The following is a 16,028-nucleotide window of genomic DNA, read 5'->3' as shown; positions in this document are numbered from 1 at the left end:
CCAACTGGCCCCACTGCCTAGCACCCCACAACACACAAACCTCCCCCACTGCCCAGCGCCCTCACACCCTCACAGCCCAGCACCCCCCGCACACCTCCCAGTCACTCACTCTACCACACCCTTCCCCCTTCCCTGGCCGCACTCACCAGCCCTGCTGGGAGGTCTCTGGCTCCTAGGGTGAGAGCAGCAAGGGGAGTCTCCAGTGGTGAGCGGGAGCCGGTTCGCGGGAACCGGTTGTTAAATTTAGAAGCCCTTTTAGAACCAGTTGTCCTGCGCGGGACCAGTTCTAAAAGGGCTTCTAAATTTAACAACCGGTAAGTTGAAGTGCCCAGGACCGTAGCTGGGGGGGAGCAGAGGGAGCGGCTGCTCCCCCTGAGCACATTATCCAAAAGTGGCGCCTTAAGAGCCGACCCCATGGGTGCTCCAGCTCTCCGCCCCGCTCCCCGGCCCCAGCTCACCTCCGCTCCGCCTCCGCCTCTGAACACTCTGCCCCGCTTCTCCCCCTCCCCACCCTGCTTCCCGCGAATCAGCTGTTTGCGCGGGAAGCCTGGGAGGGCAGAGAAGCAAGCGGCGGCTTCGTGCTCAAGCCCAGGGAGGTGGAGGCGGAGACGGAGCGGAGGTGAGCTGGGGTGGGAGGAGCCATCCGCGCCACAGCAGGTAATCCGGGGGGAGGGGCGCGCAGGGGAACCGCTCCCCGCCCCGGCTCACCTCCGCTCTGCCTCCCTGGGCCTGAGCGCGAAACCGCCGCTTGCTTCTCAGCCCTCCCAGGCTTCCTGCGCGAACAGCTGATTGGCGGGAAGCAGGGGGGCTGCAAGCTCAGACTGACCCGGTGCTCCAGGCACTGCGCGGTGGCAGCGTGGCCCGGCTCCAGCCGAGCGGCGCGGCTGTAGTGCCGCCAGCCACCTCCAGGCAGCGTGGTAAGGGAGCAGGGAGGGGGTGCTGGATAGAGGGCAGGGGAGTTCAGGGGTGTGGTGGGGGGCTGGATAGGGGTCGGGGCAGTCAGATGGCAGGGAACAGGGGGATTGAATGGGGGCAAGGGTCCCGGGGGGCAGTCAGGAAAGAGCAGGGGTTGGATGGGGCGGTGGGAGGCAGTCAGGGGCAGGGGTTCCAAGGGTGGTCAGGGGACAGGGAGAAGGGGTGGTTGGATGGGGAATCAGGAGAGGAGTTGGATGGGGCGGCGGAGGGCAGTCAGGGGACAGGAAAGGGGGTGGATGGGGCAGGGGTCCCGGGAGGGGCATCAAGGAACGCGGGGGGTTGGATGGGGCAGGAGTCCCGGGGGCGGGAGGTGGGCCAAAAAGTGCTCAGGACGGGGGCGGTGGCTGAGCCCTGTGTCCCGCTGGGGGGGGGAGGCGGGCAAGGGATCCGTGCCCGTGTCCCGCTTGGGGCAGTGGGGAGGGGCAGCGGCGCGCGCGGGCTCCGTGTCCCACTTGGGGCCGGGGGGGGGGAGCGTGGAGGCGCGGCGCCGCGCGCGGACTCCGTGTCCCGCTTGGGGCGGGGGGCGTGGAGGCGCGGCAGCGCGCGAGGGCTCCATCCCCGTGTCCCGCATTGCTGGCTCCTATCGGCGGGCAGGCACGCCACCAGGAGCTGCCCCAGGAAGCGCCGCCACGCCAGCCTCGGGACTTTGTGTGCGTGGGGTTTAGAATCCCCCCACGGGCCGCACAGTGAGCCCACACGGGCCGCATGTGGCCCACGGGCCGTATGTTGTGCAGGCCTGGTCTTGTGGCATACTCTCCACATGTCTGAAAAGAATAAGACGCCATCTGCGGACAATGGCCCCAGTAGTCTGTAGACCGGAGCGACCATAAACATCTGCTTTACAAATGAAGTCGTTCCACTCTATGCCCAATATACAACGTTGGCATTTTATGTGGAAAGCCTCCAGCTATGCCCACTCTGAGTGGCGCAGTCCCAATGTTTCGCAACCATACAGCAGTACAGAGAGGATACAGCTCGATTAGATCCTGAACTTGGTTGTCGTGCCGAGATGATGTTGATTTCGTATTCATTGTAAACGACCCATGGCAGAGGCTGCAATGCCACACTCAGGCACCTAAATAAATGGCCTGACCTTTCTCAAATGCTGAATACCAAGAACTCCTCACTCGAATCTGCCGAAGCCGTGGCTGTTCAGCTCCTCTGAAAATCAATCCACTCGTTGAGATGCCTGAATATGAATGTTAGTGCCAGACTTTGGACAGTGACCTAGGAAGACATTGGCCTGAGCCTATGCATGGACTCTCATCCTACAATCCAGCCCCTCAACAGATACATCCCAGCTTCTGACTGTGAACCATTCAGCTACAATGGGGAGGCCTAGATGCTGTAAGTGAATTAACATGTAATGATAGATAGACAGATAGATAGATAGTAGAAGCTATTCTTTCTACCATCTGCCGTATGGATTTGCTCTGTAGAGCTTGCTGTCCCTGTTACTCATGGGTATTTATGTTCCAGAGCCCCACATGAGAGAGGGAAGGATTTCAGGCCCAAGGCCCAAGTGGGGCAGGAAGAAGCACACGCTCACCTCAGTTGCCTTCTTTGCTGAGGTAAGTTTTGTTGACTTGTTGAACTGAGATTGCAGAGCGTTGCTCAGTCCCATATTCTCACAACTGGCAGTGCCCCATATGTATGTCTGGGGCACCTTGCATCCTCATTTCTTGACCTGTAAGTGGGGTGGCCTGGGGTTTATGTAAAAGGCAGGGATTGTGTTGAAACCATAATCATCCAGATACTTCTGAGGAAATCCCTCTGGAACAGTGGAAGTAGCGTAGCATTCGGCCATCAGTCCCTCGGTAATTTCCCAGATTGTGACTGCGTTTGATTTCCCGTGAGACGTCTTGAAAACTGCTCTCTTTGTTGAGAGGCTGAACCTCTGAAAGTTCGCCCTGGAGAATGTAAGCATTGACAGGAGAGCCGTTGTGTTGATTCCCTAGGGCGCACTGTCCAGCACGCCGGCAGACAGACCCAGATCAGGAGGCCTGGACTTGGTACGTGAACGTAAGTAATATCCTTAGGTTAGTGCAGTGAGGAAGCAGAGGTCCCAGGGTGTGGGTCAAGGAGATGGCAATGGGGACGCAGAGGCCCTGTCATGGCACCAATGGGGTCTAATTTGTACTGTGTGCTTTGGTCATCCACTGTGTGATGATCCTCTTCTGTAATGGGCGCCATCGGCCTGTTGTAATGGCTCCAACACGACCCTCCTCCCAGCCTCAGGAGAGGGAGGTGTTCCCAAGGGAGAGGGGGCATGGCTGCGGCATCCCCGAGGCTTCTCTGCTTTATGCTGGGGGCTGGCCCAGTGGCCAGATGGCCTCCAAGTTGGTGGGGGTGGCGCACAAAAGCGGCTTTCAGGCACATTCCCACGCAGCTGCCAGGATCTGCACTGAGCCTAGGATCTGCAGAACCAGATCACAGGCTGGGCCTCAAGGCTGGCAGGTTGGCAGATGCTGCACTGAGCAGCAGAGTTACTCTGTGTCCTGAGTCAGGAAGCTTTTCTGCTGCTTCGCTGATCAGAGGAGGCTGGTAGTTAAATGAGGCAGGAAGATACACCTGGTTAATGCAAAGACACAGATGGAGCCCTGGAAGCCCGTATTTCCTGGTGTTTAGTCAAAGAAGATCAGGCCTGGGCAATATGACTTGACAGTCCTCAGCAAGGACTCATCAGAGAGACCCTCAGATGTAAAGAGGGAGGAGGTGGGGGATATTGGGTACAAACTCCCCAGATCCAGTTCCTTAGTCCGGGATCTGAGTGAGGGTGAGACCAGCCCGTCAGTCAAAGGAAATAGTGGACAGTGAGATGGTTATAGGCTAAGCCTAGTGATGCAGGAATGAGTCCAACCCCTCTTTGTTCAAGGTGGCCTGATCCAAACAAAGCTCACGGAAGTCAGTCTCTCTGTTGTCTTTAATGGGCTTTGGCCCAGGCCCATGGAGAAGGGAATGTGTTCTTTGAGCCCTACAAAGGACAGAGCAGAGACCATTTCCATCATTAATAGTGTGATGATTGAGCTGGAATAAAGCTAATCCAGGGTTCCCCTTTCTCTGCTGTTGCTAAACTTCTTTTTTCCTTGTTGATCCCCCAACACACGAACTGCTGGGCACCGCCAAAGTCCACAAAGAGGAGAAAAGAGGGAGGAGCAGCATCCGCCTGCTAAAATTCATGGCTGAGGACAGACCAAGTAACCTTTGACCCTGGCTAGCTCATTATGCGTTCCACAGGGGACCCTTATTACATAACAGTACAGTGATTGGCCAGCCCCAGGCTGGCAGGATAAACCCAGAGCACAGCAACCTCTGTCCTCATGACTGAAATGGGCTAGTGCCACTAGACTGGGCCATGCCTCCTTCACCTCTATTACGCAGCAGTAGGGGTGTGAATCACAGCAAGGAGATCAAAGCTCTGTAGAGCTAGAGACAAGCTCTCTCCTCGCCACCTTTCATATGGCAATTCTCACCCCTTCCCCATCCCCACCCTCCCCGCCACACACACATTTACAGAGGAGACTCTAGACAAAATACAGCAAAGGGCAAAATAACTGGTCCCTGGACTGTGGGAGGAGAGTTATGGGCAGGGAGTGAGGGAGCTGATGGCAAGGGGAAGGCTCCGGGCGAGTGTGGTCCCAGTGATCAGCGAGCCTACGGGAGTTATTCACATTCTCAGGAGGCCGGGACAATTGCTTAAAACTAAGACAGGAAAGCTGGAGGCAAGACCACGTTAACCATGAAAGCAGCCTGTCGGTTTGCCTGGGACGGGGACAGTCCAGCTCGCAGCGTAGTTCTCCTACAGTCGCTCTGGACTGACTCTGGCTCTTGTCCCCACTGAGTCTCCCACCCCAGCCACCATGCGCACATGAGCCCAGGGCGATTCTGAGGAGACCCCTATTTTCTGAACAACGGCTTCAGGAAGGACCTGGCTGGCTGGGAAAGTGCAGAGCACTACAGAGCCGGCTGGGCCCTTCATGTTTTTCAGCCTGTCGGCATATTGGATTCAGACTAATTCTCAGGCTGAACTCTATTTAGAACAGGTACCTTTGTTCCTTCCTGCGCTAACGTCACTCCGCTTTGGGGGAGAATAAGGACAAAGGCCTATTAGAGATCTGTAGAAAGCCGATCTGGGAGACAGATTCTTCCACAGCTGCTACTGTGAGATTCTGACAGCTTCCTCTGAACTATCTGGTGCTGGCTGCTGTCAGAGATGGGGTCCTGGACTGGCTGGAACTCAAGTTTTGATTAAGTCTGCTAATGCCTATAGCTAGTCCTTCACTAGTCAGTACCAGACGCCAAGAACCAGCTCCTCGGATGGTGCAAATTGGCTTAGCGCTATGGACGGCAATGGAGCTCTGCAAATTCCCACCAGCTGAGGATCTCTAGCCCTGCAGCATCAGTGACTCAGGACACTGGAGTGTGTTGGCCGAGGCTTTGAAATGATCATGGCAGTGAGAGATGGGCTCAGACTGGAAACCCCAAACCCAGCACTGGTGGACTTGGGGACGCTGAGATCTGGATCCGGAGCCAGAGCTGAACGATGTGGCTTGGGGCAGTCGCTGATTACAATAACCCCTGGTGTGTAGCTGGGCTGTGTGCACTGCACACTGGGCTCCCAACTGCAGGATTTGACTAGTAGCCTTTTTAAAAAAAAAAAAAGGTTTTGAGGTGCAGAAGGACACGGAAAAATGTGACACCCTGTCCCAGACCCTGAGCTATTTCTGTGGTACAGGGGTCCCTTTACGAACACAGCAGCCATCTCCATACAGTAGCTAACAACAACAAAAAAAGCTTCCATGATCCTTAAATCCTGACCCTGTCCCTCTTCCATCCTGCACTGTCCTTTATTACACAAAGGCCTTGTCTACACTTACGTCAGCACGTAGGGTGCGTGTAGCTACACGTGAAAGGCTGTGGTAGGGAGGGCAGCCAGGTTCAGCTCAGGGAGCTGCCGGTGCCGTTCCGCACTGCCTCCCCCCACCAGAGCCTTTCCCCACTGGAATCTTTCACTGCCGTGGGGAAAGGCTCTGGCAGCGGGGAAGGGGCAGGACTCTACCCTACTAAATATAGCAGTGTAGACACGGGAGGCCCTGCATGGGCATGTAGGGTGCATAGCCATAGGGTTCAAGCGTCTCTTTACTTGCCTTAGCCAGGCCTCACCATCTACACTGCTGTTACACCCGTGCTAGCAGGGTCGAAATAGCCCCAAGTGTAGACCTACCCAAAGCAACCACCTCTGTTCCTGGAGTCCTAATTGACTGCACTTGAAGAGGCTTGGGGATTGCAAAGGAAGGCAGGGTCCAAGTTAACACCCTAGCCCAGCAGCAGCCCCTCTGGTGGGAATTCGTCCTGGGCTCACTGCAAGGAAACAGTTCCCCCTTAGTTAGGACTCTGTATTGTTCTTCCAAAAAAGTAAGGCAGAAACTAGTCATGTAAGCCACTCACCACAGGGTGGCGCTGATGCTCTGCCTCCCCTACGTTTTTCTCCTCCTAGGGCCCTTTGCAGCGGATCAGATTATGTCCCGTCTCTGTGCCCATTGATGCAGTCTGAGTAGCAGGAGCCCTTCAGCCCCACGGTGACATGGGCTGTTATGTGTTTGAATGATTAATCCTTCCTCTTCTTATTCCAGGCCAGAAGGGCTGAGGTGCTGTTTCCCGAGGAGCTGTTCCAGGACTAGCGAGGTAAGCACAGACACGGGCCGCGCACTACAGCTCTAGGTACACCCAGGAGCGCTGCCAGCGTTTTTGCCGCCCTAGATGGCGGAAGGTCCCACCCCCGAAATGCCGCCCCCGACAGGCGACAGAAGGTCCCGCCCCCGAAATACCGACGACAACGGGGGCAGCCGAAGATCCGGCCGCCGCGGTCGCCGCCCCCCAAATGTTAGCGCCCAAGGCAACCGCCTAGATTGCCTAATGGGTTGTGCCGGCCCTGGGTACACCCCTGTAACCCTAGAGGGGCAGGAAACGTGGTCCTTTCAGGTGGAAACGATGGTCGTTTTAATATGAGTGCAGAGTGTTTAGATGCAAGCTGGATGGCTAGAAACAGAGAGTTCGGAAGATCAATATGTAGCTGAAGATCATTGTTTTTACTGTGTTTTTCCCCCTCTCATAGGAGCCTTTCCAAGCGTCACAGAAGGACGGGCCAGAGTTAACATGGCATCGAGTTGTTTGTTGCATAATAAAGCTGCTGCTGATTTCCAAGTGTGTGCGGCCAACTTTCCTCACTGTGCACTAGGCCGCGTGTAGCCATGTGACTGAGATGTCGGCCTTCTCTTTTCTGGGCACTGCACCTTTAATAGTAGAGGAATCGTGCTGGCTGCCAGCATCCTGTCTAGGGTTGCCAGGTGTCCGGTTTTCGACCGGAACACCCGCTCGAAAAGGGACCCTGGCGGCTCCGGTCAGCACTGCTGACTGGGCTGTCAAAAGTCTGGTTGGCGTGGGGCTGGCAGGCTCCCTACCTGGCTCCACGTGTCTCCCCGCAAGCAGCGACATGTCCCTCGGCTCCTAGATGGAGGGACGGCTGCAGCCCCATGCACAGCCCCCACCCCGAGCGCTGGCTCCGCATCTCCCATTGCCTGGGAGCCGCGGCCAATGGGAGCTGCAGGGGTGGCACCTGAGGGTGGAGACAGCGGGCAGAGCTGCCTGACTGCGCCTCCGCCTAGGAGCCAAGGGACATGTCGCCCTTTCCCTGGAACTGGCTGAGGTAAACACCACCCGGAGCCCGCACTCCAAAACGCCTCCTGCACCCCAACCCCCTGACCCAGCTCTGAGCCCCCTCCTGCACCCAAGCTTGGGGATTGGTCCTGCTTTGAGCAGGGGGTTGGACTAGATACCTCCTGAGGTCTCTTCCAACCCTGATATTCTATGACTCTGATTCCCTCCCAGAGTCTGCACCCCCCCCACACCCCAACCCCCTGCCCCAGCCCTGAGCCTCCCCTGCACCCCAAGCCCCTCATCCCCAGCCCCACCCCAGAGCCCGCACCCCTAGCCGGAGCCCTCACCTCCCCCCCCACATTCCAACTGCCTGCCCCAGCACTGAACCCCTTCCCCCACCCGTCATCCCCAGCCCCACCCCAGAGCCCACACCCCCAGCTGGAGCCCTCACCTCCCCCACCCATCATCCCCAGCCCCACCCCAGAGCCCACAACCCCTAGCCGGAGCCCTAACCTCCTCCCGCACCCCAACCCCCTACCCCAGCCCGGAACCCCACCCCGCACCCAAACTCTTTCCTGAAACCCACGCCCCACCCCCCTGCCGCAACTCGGACCCCCCTCCTGCACTCCAAACTCCTCGTCACCAGCCCGGAGCCCACACCCCAAGCTGGAGCCCTCACCCTCACACCCCAACCTCCAGCCCCAGCCTGGATCCACCTCCCACACCCTGAACCCCTCATTTCTGGCCCCAGTCCAGAACCTGCACCCCCACCCCAAAGCCCATGTCCCCTCCAACTCCCTGCCTCAGCCCAGACCCCTCCCACACTCCGAACCTCTCATCCCTGGCCCCACCCAGAGCCCACACCCCCAGCTGGAGCCCTCACCCCCTCCCACTCCCCAACCACCTGCCCCAGCCCGGTGAAAATGAGGGAGTGGAGTGAGGGTGGGGGAGAGCGAGCGACAGAGGGAGGGGGGAATGGAGTGAGCGGGGGTGGGGCCTCGGAGACGGGGCGGGGCAGGGCCTCGGTGATGGGGTGGCAATGGAAGGGGCCTTGGAGAAGGGTCAGGGCAGGGGTGTTCGGTTTTGTGTGATTAGAAAGTCAGCAGCCCTAACGCTGACTTTCGGGGGCAGGGGGCAAAGCCGGGGGGCTGCTGTAGTCTGATCAATGGCTGGAGTTCCAAGTGGTGCCTGTTGGCTCACAGTGGAGCAAGTTCAGCCTTTCCTTTCGAAAACTCAGCCGGGCATTTTGAAGGAGAATCTCAGCTTTCTTCTTCCTTTCTTTCAAGTGAGTCGCTCTAGATTTTATGGCTGTGGGTAAATACTTGAAAATGTGAACTCCAAAGGCTCAAAAACCAGAGAGCAAATCATTTATTGATTTATTAACCTCATGATTTGGGGAGGACATGACATGATTTTTGAACATGGGGTGTTGGCCCTATTGCCTCTGCGTCTAACCCTTGGCAGGGGGAAAGGTACTTCCTCCTCGTGGGTTGCCAATTTAGGTTGGACGTATTCCTGAAGGTTTCATAACATGACATAATCCTTAATTAAAGATTAATCTTGAATTCATGGAGACACCAAGCCAATCCTGGAGGCTTGGCAACCCTACCTGCAGCACAAGCTGCCTTCTCTCAAGAAGAAACACCTACAAGCGACGTCCCCCAGCTCTGCCCACTCTCTGTTTTCTTGCTCCATTTTATCATTCTGTCTTCATCACAAATCACCCTTTCCCCTGCCCTGTGGGTCATTCTATCTGTTCCTCTTCCTTGCCTGTCTCTCTCCCTCCATCTTTGTTCCTCGTTCTCTGGTCCCACCTGTTTCCTCCCTCCCTTGTTCTCTACCTCATCTTCTGCTTTGCCCACCCTTGATTCATCTCCTACCTAGAAATTTAGCCAGGAGAGTGGGGGTAACCCCCCAATTCTGGCAAAAAGTGGTGTGGGATCTTCAGCAACGACCCCTGATTGGGATCTCAGTTTTACGGCTCCTCCGGCAGGTGGTCCAGCAGCAGAGCGCCCCTAGCCCCACTGGCTCAGTATTGACACAACTGACCTCCAGCTCCTGCATTCCAAGCAGTGCAGGCTGGAAGATTCATAGTTGGCCGGGGGAAATCAGACCAAATCAGAGTGACATTTGATGAGGAGGTAAACAATCATGAGTTAAAAGGTCTTGCAAAAACAAATCCTCAGGTGCCCGCAGATGCTCCTACACATTGGCATTCTCTGACATCACGGCTTGCTCCTGTTCCTCCTCCTGTTCATGTGTAGATAAAAGCCTGAAACACTTGGAGAGCTTTAATTTTCTCTGCCCCATGCAGAGGTAACAGGATAAATGATCCACACCTCTGCTTACTTCTCTGTGGGGAAAACACACCTGTTCTGCATTGCTTGAGCCAAAGGGTGACTCATGGGAATGCAAACGTTCTCACTGGCCTCCCGAGAGCCACATCAAACACGGAGCCGTGGCAGGAAACAAACCTACCAGACTGTAGGTCACGGCAAGTTCGGCTCTGGACTGTATTTCACCTGCAAACTGTTAACAATACAGGCAGCTCCAGAGGGAGTGCCACCAAAACACCCCCGGTTCAGCTTTGTGTTGACAAGAGCAGCTAAGGACACAGACAATAACAGACCCAGAGCTAGGTTCTTGACACCACTGGTTCCCTAGGGCATAGATTTCTGGCCCTATGCCCAGTGCAATTCAAATCTGTTATTATTATTATTTATTTGGATTTCAGTAGGACCTAATGGCCCCGGTCCATTGTGCCAGGTGCTGTATATGTGTTTGTTATTTATATTACTATACGATTTAGGCGCCCCAGTCATGGACTAGGCCCCATTGTGCCAGGTGCTGCAAAAACACAACACAAAAGACAATCCCTGCCACGAAGAGCTGACAATCTATCAAGGGGATCAATCTTCACACTGTGCACAGTCTCTTCACAAGCACACAGTCAACCTGTGGAACTCCTTGCCAGAGGATGTTGTGAAGGCCAAAACTATAACAGGGTTCAAAAAAGAACTAGATAAATTCATGGAGGATTAGGGTTGCCACCCGGCCAGTCCGAGTTCTGGCTTGTGTGTCCAGGTGCCATTTGACAAGACCTGATATCTGGGTTTTTTGGATCTGGAGTGGAAGAGGTGGATCAGAGGGTGTGGTCTGGGAGAGAGGTTTATCTCACGGTGACACTAACACTTTTGACTGGCTGGCCAGGAAGTACCGCCCCCTCATATCTGAGGACTTCCTGAAACAATCAGAAACACAGATGGACTGGGGCTGCAATTGCTCTCCAACAGTCCCACCTCTGGGACCCACTTCTGGGATTCACAGCATGGCAGTCAGCACGTCCCAGAGCGCATGTGGGTGTCCAGTGCCATGGGGCTGGAATTCCACTCTTGCCCATCATAAATGCCAGCTGCCACGCTGCCGCTGGAGGGATTAGGAGCATTAGATCCCAGGCTGTGATTAGGTCGCTGACGTTCCTTTGTACAGACGAACACCTTTCACCTGGGATTCGGGGCAGGACTGCTAAGGGCGCAGCCGCAGAATGCGCCTGGTCCAGTGAAGCTGCCTGCAGAAAAGAGCATCTGCGTGGCAAGGAATGGCTTAACTGGGCAGGGTAAGGACGCGACAGGTGAAGCCTCTGGTATGGCCCTCGAGGTGGATATGTTCTGTATGCGGCTCCTCCAATACATTACGTAAAGAAGAACCCCACGGACTAGACAGTGCCATATAGGCACAACCCTGGTAAAGTTTTATGAATGAAACAATATTCATTCATCAAACCGGTTACCCCAATAACTGGCTAATTAACAGTTAAAATGCTTGTTAAGAGCCATAGCTGTTCAGTCAGCTGCCTTTGTAAGTTTCACTATCAATCCAATTCCTGCTTAAATCACTGAGACTTGCACTGCTTCAGTATTGTAACTTCTGTTCACCATTTATTACACTTGCCTACAGTGGAACTTCTGTTCACTGTTTGCCATCCATTATACTTGTCTATATTGTAACTTCTGTTCACTGTTTGCCATATTGTCATTCAAACCCCATTTTAAAACGCTTACTCCATTTTGTAAGGGCTTGCTGCAACCTTCAGTTTTGCAAACCCTGCTGTAATCTTATTAGTTTAGTCAGGGCCGGCTTTAGGAAGTGCGGGGCCCAATTCGAACATTTTCCGCGGGGCCCCGACAGGGATGACTTAAAAAAAAAACACGTAAAAAACACCTTTAATTCTTCCATGTATTATTTACTTTCCATAACTAAATAAATAATAACAAAATTATATATTACATACATTGCGTAATGTATGCGGATGCATGCTAAGCCTACCTAAGGTTATTGACACACACCCCAGGTCCGCTCGGTCCGGGCTGGGTCCAGGGCCGGGTCTGGGTTTGGTCCGGGCCCGCTCAGCCCGGGCCTGCGTTCGCTCGGTCTGGGCTGGGTCCGGGCCGGATCCGCTCGGCTGGGTCCGGGTCTGGGCCGGAGCCGCTGGGCCAGGGCCGGGCCGGAGCCTCTCGGTCTGTGCTGGCGCCGCTTGTCTGTAAGCGAGGACAGGTCTGTCTCCCAAGATCTGTGTGTCCTGGATGGACACACCACACGATCCATTGTCTACAGCCAAGCTCTAAGATATAACCGCATTTGCTCCAATCCCTCATATAGAGACAAGCACCTACAAGATCTCTATCAAGCATTCTTAAAACTATAATACCCACCTGCTGAAGTGAAAAAGCAGATTGACAGAGCCAGACGAGTACCCAGAAGTCACCTCCTACAAGACAGGCCCAACAAAGAAAATAACAGAACACCACTAGCTGTCACCTTCAGCCCCCAACTAAAACCTCTCCAGCGCATCATCAGAGATCTACAACCTATCCTGAAAGATGATCCTTTACTCTCACAGATCTTGGGAGACAGACCTGTCCTCGCTTACAGACAACCCCCCAACCTAAAGCAAATACTCACCAGCAACCACACATCACTGAACAAAACCACTGACCCAGGAACCTATCCTTGTAACAAAGCCCGATGCCAACTCTGTCCACATATCTATTCAAGTGACATCATCATAGGACCTAATCACATCAGGCACACCATCAGGGGCTCGTTCACCTGCACATCTACCAGTGTGATATATGCCATCATGTGCCAGCAATGCCCCTCTGCCATGTACATTGGCCAAACCGGACAGTCTCTCTGCATAAGAATTAATGGACACAAATCTGACATCAGGAATCATAATACTCAAAAACCAGTGGGAGAACACTTTAACCTGTCTGGTCATTCAATGACAGACCTGGGGGTGGCTATATTACAACAGAAAAACTTCAAAAACAGACTCCAACGAGAGACTGCTGAGCTGGAATTGATATGCAAACTAGACACAATCAACTCAGGATTGAATAAGGACTGGGAATGGCTGAGCCATTACAAACATTGAATCTATCTCCCCTTGTAAGTATTCTCACACTTCTTATCAAACTGTCTGTACTGGGCTAGCTTGATTATCACTTCAGAAGTTTTTTTTCTCTTACTTAATTGGCCTCTCAGAGTTGGTAAGACAACTCCCACCTGTTTATGCTCTCTGTATATGTGTATATATATCTCCTCAATATTTATTCCACTCTATATGCATCCGAAGAAGTGGGCTGTAGTCCACAAAAGTTTATGCTCTAATAAATTTGTTAGTCTCTAAGGTGCCACAAGTACTCCTGTTCTTTCTGCAGATACAGACTAACACGGCTGCTACTCTGAAACCTGCTTACATAGGTATCCCTGGGGATGGGAACTCAACTGGTAACACTACAAGCTCCCATTTACCTACAAGTATCAGGGGGTAGCCGTGTTAGTCTGTATCTACAAAAACAACAAGGAGTCTGGTGGCACCTTAAAGACTAATAGATTTATTTGGGCATAAGCTTTCGTGAGTAAAAACCTCACTTCTTCAGATGCATAGAGTGAAAGTTACAGATGCAGGCATTATATACTGACACATGGAGAGCAGGGAGTTACTTCACAAGTGGAGAACCAGTGTTGACAGGGCCAATTCCATCACGGTGGCTGTAATCCACTCCCAGTAATAGATGAGGAGGTGTCAATTCCAGGAGAGGAAAAGCTGCTTCTGTAGTGAGCCAGCCACTCCCAGTCCCTATTCAAGCCCAGATTAATGGTGTTGAATTTGCAAATGAATTTTAGTTCTGCTGTTTCTCTTTGAAGTCTGTTTCTGAAGTTTTTTTGTTCAATGATAGTGACTTTTAAATCTGTAATAGAATGACCAGGGAGATTGAAGTGTTCACTTACTGGCTTGTGTATGTTACCATTCCTGATATCCGATTTGTGTCCATTTATTCTTCTGCGGAGGGACTGTCCGGTTTGGCCAATGTACATGGCAGAGGGGCATTGCTGGCACATGATGGTATATATGACATTAGTGGATGTGCAGGTGAATGAGCCCCTGATGGTGTGGCTGATGTGGTTGGGTCCTCTGATGCTGTTGCCAGAGTAGATATGGGGACAGAGTAGGCAACGAGGTTTGCTACAGGGATAGGTTCCTGGGTTGGTGTTTCTGTGGTGTGGTGTGTAGTTGAGTATTTGCTTCAGGTTGGGGGGTTGTCTGTAAGCGAGGACTGGCCTGCCTCCCAAGGTCTGTGAGAGTGAGGGATCATTTTCCAGGATAGGTTGTAGATCGTGGATAATGCGCTGGAGAGGTTTTAGCTGGGGGCTGGATGTGATGGCCAGTGGTGTTCTGTTATTGTCCTTGTTGGGCCTGTCCTGTAGTAGGTGATTTCTGGGTACCCGTCTTGCTCTGTCAATCTGTTTCCTCACTTCCCCAGGTGGGTATTGTAGTTTTACGAATGCTTGATAAAGATCTTGTAGGTGTTTGTCTCTGTCTGAGGGGTTGGAGCAAATTCGGTTGTATCTTAGGGCTTGGCTGTAGACAATGGATCGTGTGATGTGTCTTGGATGGAAGCTGGAGGCATGTAGGTATGTATAACGGTCAGTAGGTTTCCGGTATAGGGTGGTGTTTATGTGACCATCACTTATTTGTACTGTAGTGTCCAGGAAGTGGATCTCTTGTGTGGACTGGTCCAGGCTGAGGTTGATGGTGGGGTGGAAATTGTTGAAGTCCAGGTGGAATTCTTCAAGGGCCTCCTTTCCATGGGTCCATATGATGAAGATGTCATCAATGTAGCGCAAGTAGAGGAGGGGCACTAGGGGACGAGAGCTGAGGAAGCGTTGTTCTAAGTCAGCCATAAAAATGTTGGCATACTGTGGGGCCATGCGGGTACCCATAGCAGTGCCACTGACTTGAAGGTATAAGTTGTCCCCAAATCTGAAGTGGTTGTGGGTGAGGACAAAGTCACAAAGCTCAGCCACCAGGCTTGCTGTGGCCTCATCAGGGATACTGTTCCTGACAGCTTGTAGTCCATCCTCATGTGGAATATTGGTATAAAGTGCTTCTACATCCATGGTGGCCAGGATGGTGTTTTCAGGAAGAACATCAATGCATTGTAGTTTCCTCAGGAAGTCGGTGGTGTCTCGAAGATAGCTGGGAGTGCTGGTAGCATAGGGTCTGAGGAGAGAGTCCAAATAGCCAGATAATCCTGCTGTCAGAGTGCCAATGCCTGAGATGATGGGCCGTCCAGGGTTTCCGGGTTTATGGATCTTGGGTAGCAGATAGAATACCCCTGGTCGGGGTTCTGGGGGTGTGTCCATGTAGATTTGTTCCCGTACTGTAGCTGGGAGTTTCTTGAGCAGATGGTGTAGTTTCTTTTGGTATTCCTCAGTGGGATCAGAGGATAGTGGCCTGTAGAATGTGGTCTTGGAGAGTTGCCTGGCAGCCTCCTGTTCATAATCTGACCTGTTCATTATGACTACAGCACCTCCTTTGTCAGCCCCTTTGATGATAATGTCAGAGTTGTTTCTGAGGCTGTGGATGGCATTGCGTTCTGTACGGCTGAGGTTATGGGACAAGTGATGTTGTTTGTTCACAATTTCAGCCTGTGCACGTCTGCGGAAACACTCTATGTAGAGGTCCAGTCTGTCATTTCGACCGTCAGGAGGAGTCCACGCAGAATTCTTCTTCTTGTAGTGTTGGTAGGAGGGTTCCTGTGGGTCAGTGACTTGCCCAAGGTCACACAGGAAGTCTGTGGCAGGGGAGGGACTTGAGAAAGGATGTCACCCTTGGTGTCCTGGCTAAGTTCCAGTTTGTGTAGTTAATGGTCATTTGTCTCCTTATATTTTCCTTGACGTTGCATATGGATCCACAATTCCTAAAATGTTAGGTAGTGTTGCCCTGTGCTGTGAAACAACTGCCATGTTACACCCCAGAACTGGCTGTGTTTCGGTGGTGGTGGAACAGATACCTGCTGTACATGCTGTCTGGAAAGCTCTTTGGA

At 53.3% G+C, this 16,028-nt stretch overlaps 1 long non-coding RNA gene across 1 annotated transcript; it reads left to right on the top strand.

The window, feature by feature from the left end:
- The first annotated feature begins 1,692 nt into the window (after nucleotides 1-1,692).
- On the top strand, nucleotides 1,693-6,661 carry LOC135978585 (uncharacterized). The gene is made up of 4 exons (XR_010595980.1): nucleotides 1,693-2,322; nucleotides 2,455-2,546; nucleotides 2,934-2,997; nucleotides 6,609-6,661. It is a non-coding gene; the product is annotated as an uncharacterized LOC135978585 (long non-coding RNA).
- The last annotated feature ends 9,367 nt before the right edge of the window (nucleotides 6,662-16,028 follow it).

Source organism: Chrysemys picta, unplaced genomic scaffold (genome assembly GCF_011386835.1).
Source record: "Chrysemys picta bellii isolate R12L10 unplaced genomic scaffold, ASM1138683v2 scaf324, whole genome shotgun sequence".
Classification (NCBI taxonomy): Eukaryota; Metazoa; Chordata; order Testudines; family Emydidae; genus Chrysemys; species Chrysemys picta.
This window is presented reverse-complemented; position numbering and strand designations above follow the sequence as displayed.